The sequence below is a fragment of the Dipteris shenzhenensis genome, chromosome 8, assembly GCF_047967505.1.
Source record: "Dipteris shenzhenensis isolate YYH24624 ecotype China chromosome 8, Dip_SZ_1.0, whole genome shotgun sequence".
NCBI classification, from domain to species: domain Eukaryota; kingdom Viridiplantae; phylum Streptophyta; class Polypodiopsida; order Gleicheniales; family Dipteridaceae; genus Dipteris; species Dipteris shenzhenensis.
In genome coordinates this window covers 13,107,602-13,113,568 of record NC_141603.1, presented here as the reverse complement: position 1 = coordinate 13,113,568, position 5,967 = coordinate 13,107,602, and positions in this window count along the sequence as shown.

The window sequence follows — 5,967 nt, the reverse complement described above, 5'->3', positions numbered from 1 at the left end:
AGTTGAAGTACAGTTTGTTAGGCTAGGTTTGCTGCTCGCTTCAATGTCCATCGTGATTTTGTTGCTTGGAAGTTCATTTTGTTCTCTAAATTACATTTTTTTTCCTTCAAAATCCATTTGTTGATTGATTATGTTTCCTTGACTTCATACAGGCAAGCGTCAGGGAATGATAAGCGCTTGTGAATTCTTTTCTAATTCCAGTTTGTATTTGATTCTACAGAGGTTGCGAGCGCCGTTCTTTAGGTCTGTTTTCTTTACTTGGGACACAAGAAGGTTTTCTTTGGTGCCTTCTCTCTAGGCTTTGACCCTCGGTATGGTCATTGAGGTCCCCCTCTCCCTGGGTTGCCCTTGATAGCTGCAAAGGCAACCAAGTGTGGCGGGGTCCCTAGAGTTAGGATCCTTACGGAAGACCCTAACATTTCAAATGATCATATCTTGCTTTAGGGCTCGGATGGATCTTTCTTTCGGCAGAGAGTGGAGGTTGCAGGTAGACTGGACCAGTGTAGGATCTGCAGGGCGCTTGGGCATTTCGCCAAGGATTGCCCCAAGAAGAAGAGACGGCCCAAAAAGCCTTTTGGTGCAACAGCTCCGCTTCGCCCTCAAAGGGGGGTGGGACAAGCTCCTATGCCTGCTCCCAAACCTAGGCATGGTGGTGGTATTGCTCAACGCCAAAGTGCTTCTCCATAGAGTGCCTCTTCGGTACCACCGTCTCTTGCCTCCAGTGCCTCACATCCCCTAGCGGCACTCGCAACACTTCCTTGGCTCCCGGTTCGTACGCAGCCTTCACCCTTGAATGTTCAAGAGGCCGCCGTCCTCGACTCCACCTCCTTAGGATCTTTGGAGTCTCCCATTCTAGTTGTTCCCAGTGTTGCACCTCACATAGTTCAGGATGCTTCAACTACACTTGTAGCCCTGGTCACCCGGACCCAGAGGTTGCCCCTCTCCCTGTCCCAGTGGTATCCCCTCTTCTTGACATCGCACATTCTCGGGTTGGAGGGGCCTTCATAGCTTTTCAAACAGAGGGTTCTCAAGAACAGTCTTCAGCTCCCCTCTTGGATAGAGAAAAGGGGGTTGGGTACCCTGTTGATCGGCTTCCCTCTGAAAGGATCCTTGGCACCCCTATGTCGTTCCTGATTCACAGGAACTCCTTTTCAGTCCTCGCAGATTTCCACGAGGACTTTCTTCCCTCTATTCTTGGTGAGGCAGTGATTGGGATCCCTATTGACATTGCGTCTTCTTCTTTAGGTGGCAGGGTGTTTTCTCCTCTTGATTTTGTGCCACTTGGTTCCATCCCTCGCTCTTTGAGCAGGAGGTCTTCCTTTGTTGAGGGGTTTGTTTCTGCCACTAGGTCGGGTAAGATTTTCCTTTCTACATCCTCCTGTTGATGAGGATTGTTAGTTGGAACATAGAGGGCCTTGGTGGTGTCCCTCATCGCTGCCGCAGACAGCTGATACAGAATTAGCTACATCTAGGTGTTACTGGCGGTTCGATTGATGTTTTACTCTTGTAGGAGCACAAACTGGATGCTAGTGACTGTACAAAGTCAGGCAAGCTACTTTCAGGTCACACATTTTGGTCACCTGCCTTTGGTACTAGGGGAGGTACTTGTATTTCAGTTTTGGATTCTTTTCTCCCCTTGGTTGTCAAACATGGTGTGATCTCACGCTCTAGAGCCTAGTCGGTTCTTCTTTTGATTGGGGGTCGCAAGGTTGGACTCCTCAACCTTTACGCCCCTAATAACAGAGGGGATCGTGTTTTATTTTGGAAGGATTTGCTCTCTTGGGCCCCCATTGCAGATTCATGGGTCATAGGAGGGACTTCAACATGGTAGAGTTACCCTCACATAAAAAAGGGGATAGAGTAGGCGGCATCCATTCTTTGAATAGGGCAGCATGGGATGCTTTCCTCTTCAGTTTTAGTGGCAGAAATGTTTGGCTTGACGATGCTTTTCACACTCAGTCACAGTCACTCCTATTTTCTTGGTCGAACAGGAGGCCGTAGATGCCTATCCATGCACGGATTGATCGATTTTATGTTGATGATTTGGCCTTGGATAGAGGAGGATCAGTTCGCATTGCTCCTGGGGTTTCCACTTTGGATCCCTTTCTGGTAGTTCTGATATTTTTCGAGTCGCATTTGAGAGAACGTTCTGTCAGCATTAGGAATCTTGATACCCTTTATGTAGAGGAGGACCTCTTGGAGGTAGCTTTACAGATCTGGGTTTCTCATGTGCAGGGTGGAGTGCCCTCCCCTTCACTTTTGGCAACAGCCTTCTCTGATATTAACGACTTTTATCATCTAGTTGCTAGTACCAGGAAACGTGAGATTCTTAGGCGAGAGATTGGTGTGTGCTAGCAGTTGGCAGCTTTGTAGAGGGAAGAGCAGAAGAGGCCACTTGATGCTTGGATTCAGGAGCGCCTTGTTGCAGCACAAGGGCTCATCAGCAGATTTTGTTGGATCAGAGAGCAGAGTTTGCCTTTCTTGCACGAGAGTCCTTCTGGATACAGATGGGAGGTAGAGTCAATAAACAGTTCTTCTCTACTCATGGCCCTAGACATAGTAGAGAGAGTGCCTCTCAGCTTATTGACTCAGACGGAGTTTTACAGTCAGATCCAGATGCCATCATGCGCATAGCTATAGATTTTATGCCTCCCTTCTTTTAGCAGATCCTGGTAGTGTGGTTGTAGATGATGCCAAGTAGGTCATTTGGCAGTGTATCCCTAGGTTGGTGAGTTTAGATATGAGACTCTCTCTTGATGTACCTTTTACCAACCTAGAATTCAAGACTGCTCTTCTTGCCCTTCCATAAGGGGAAATGCCCAGGTTCACATGGGCTTACACCCTTCTTTTTCTTAACCTTTTGGGATATGATTGGGGATCACATCACCTCAGCCCTGTAGGGCGTTTGGGACTCCGGTGAGATGCTTGGCTCACTTATGGAGGGTCTCATACATTTAATCCCAAAATGGGGTTGCAGAAATTTAGTATCGCAGCAGTGGAGACCCATCACTCTATTGGGCACTTGTTATAAAATCCTGGCGAAAGCAATCTACCTGCGGTTGCATCCCTTACTCCTTGATCTTATTCATGATACGCAAACAAGGTTTGTTCATGGCAGAAGCATTTTCGATACTATATTCTCCTTTGGGGAAGCTAATTAGTGGGCCATGCAACGCGGTCAAAAGCTCGTAATTCTACTCCTGGACTTTGAAAAAGCCTATGACAGAGTAGATTGGGAATTCTTGGAGGGCACCCTTCATCACTTTGTATTTTCAGATGCTTGGATCAGAGGGGTCTCGGCCTTGTATAGGTCAGCCCACAGCCAGGTGCTCATAGGAGGGCTTAGGGGAGACAGGTTTCAGATTTCCAGATCAGTCCGCCAGGGATGCTCTCTTGCCCCTTTTCTTTTCCTCTATGGCTGAGGCTATGAGCATTTGTCTGAGGTCTCGAGCTGATATTCTTGGGCTCAGACTTGTGATTAGATAGGAAGAGGACCTCGTGGATAACGAGTTAGCAGATGACATTGCTATCTTCTTGGAGACCTCTCTTCAGAATCTCACTTCCTTCAGGACAGCTTTGGATTTGTTTTGTACTGCAGCAGGTGCTCACATCAATTGTAACAAGTCCAATGGCTTTTGGATTTGTGACGTTGATACTCCATATTGGGGGATCATTTGGATTTCACTTGGATTTAGAGGGGTGTGTTAGTCAAATACCTAGGTTGCTAGGTCAGTTTGGGCATCTTTTCTTTGTAGCAGTTTGCTCTTGTATTGGAGAGCATTAGGAGGAAACTCCTTTTCTGAAGTTCAGCTAGAGTGGACCTTGCATTTAGAGTGGTGGTTGTGAACCAGGTTTTGTTGGCCACAGCTTGGTATGTGTGCTCCTGTTGGTGCAGCTCCAGAGATTGTATCACTCAGCTCATAAGGCCTATTAGGAATTTTTTATGGAGTGGGCTAGATGGCACTGCAGACAATATTGCTAGAGTAGCTTGAGACACCTTGGTCCTTCCTAGACAAGAGCGGGGTCTAAACATCATAGATCTAGACTTGCAATGCAAGGCCTTCATTTGCAAGTTTGTGGTTAGAGGACTTATGCCTAGGGATGAGCCTTGGAAAAACTTCTTCATTCACGGTATTCAGACTTGCAACCCCTCCTCAGGGGGAGATTGGATGGATAGCATCAGATGGATCTTCACCTCAGCCCGCCTCAGGTCTCCATCCTCCCCGCTTATGGTTGCGAATCTGAAGGCTTGGGCTAGCTTTAGAAGTACCCTTCGGAGAGTTCCTCCCTCCTTTATCAAAGAAATTGACAGGCAGCCGATTACGTGGAATAATAGTATAGTTGATGAGCATGGTAGGCATCTTGGTATGTCCCACTATATTCAGTGGTCTAGGTGGGAGCGAGGCCCTGCCACCTCCATAGGTTCTTGGAAAGTTGTCAAGAGGCTTCCAGAAGTTCACCAACAGCAAACGGTTAGTCACCTCAGAGAATGTGCAGGGAGGATACTTCAGATTGATGGATCCCTTCCCCTTGACTAGGTGGATACAGATGACAAGCCTATTGTTTGCTCCGTGTGGATGGGGGCTTTCTCGAGGACATACATTCCTCTCCAGGTTATAGCTTTTTTGGGGGCACATGAGGATGCCTTGGTTTTTTTTGTATAGGCAGGTGGCAGGTTGGTTATTTCTTCATAGGATATTCTTTTGGGCTTGCCTTTTCAGCTTGTCAGGATCATAGGTTTTTTGGATCAGGGCAAAAACTTTGCATGGCATATTGATCCGAGCCCACGTTTTTTTTTCGGGTTCTTGGAGGTTCTGGCTCTTTGGAGGAGTGCCGATAAAGTTTCTTTAGTGGGACCCAGGAGAATGGGAATGGATTGTTGCAGGGAACCAAGAGAAGAGCCTTTCTTTTTTGCTTACACGATCAGTAATGCTAGGAGGTTCCAAAGCAGTTGTAGAGGCTAGAGACCCTCATTGGAAGAGTTATTAGGCTAGAGACCCTCTAGGGCCCCTCATTGGGAGAGTTATCAGGTTTCCGCTGAGTTGCAGAGGGTCTTCTGGTGGAGGCTTTGGAGATCCCGAAGAAATAGAAAGGTCACTCTATTTTTCTGGCTTTCTATTCATGGAGGGATTGCAGTGAACAAGTGGAGGTCTAGATTTGGGGCAGACCCCACTTGTCTAGGTGCTCGTTTGCTGATGAGTCGATTCATCATTGTCTATGGGACTGCACGCATGCGAGAGCCATTTGGATGGGAATTGCCAGGGTTCTCAGTACTTTTGCTCCTTCTCATTTCTTCATAACGCGGGGATGAGTGGCTTGGCTCTCCCTATCAGGGCCTCGGATATGAGTAGCAGGATGCTTCTTGGGCCATATCGATTCGACGTCACCTAGTCGAGACTTGAGTTGCTCTCTTGAGGATGTGCCTATCTCCCGCTATAGACCAGTACATGCTGATGGGGATACAGCTTGGGAGATACTAGCTAGCATCACTGCTTTGCATATTTGGAGGGCTAGATGCATAGAGGCCTTAAACAGATCTCAGAGGTCCATCCCTCACACACCTTGGCCAGTATTTGGGCTGACACTGTTCACACATTGATGGCTAGTTGGGCGAGCATGCAGGGTTCAAGGGTTATGTTTTTTAGGGAATGGAAGGGTTCCCCCTTTTTCTTAGAGACTATAGCAGGGTTGAGGTGGCACTTTCAACCTCAACCTTGGTTTCTTTCCAGCTCATTCTGAGTTTTCTGTTCCCTATTTCAGGGGGGTTTCCTCATGCACAGCATGATGTATTCCCGCTTTGAGCTTGCTCATGCGGGTTTTTTCATACTTAATAGAAGTCTTTTTCATGGAAAAAAAAGCATTTCCATGTGTTTATCTTGAGTTGTGGGTAGCTACTAAGGGTGAGAGAAATGGTGGTTGGGTTTAATATCATGGTTAAAAGCCATCTCATCCCACAGTTATGCAGAA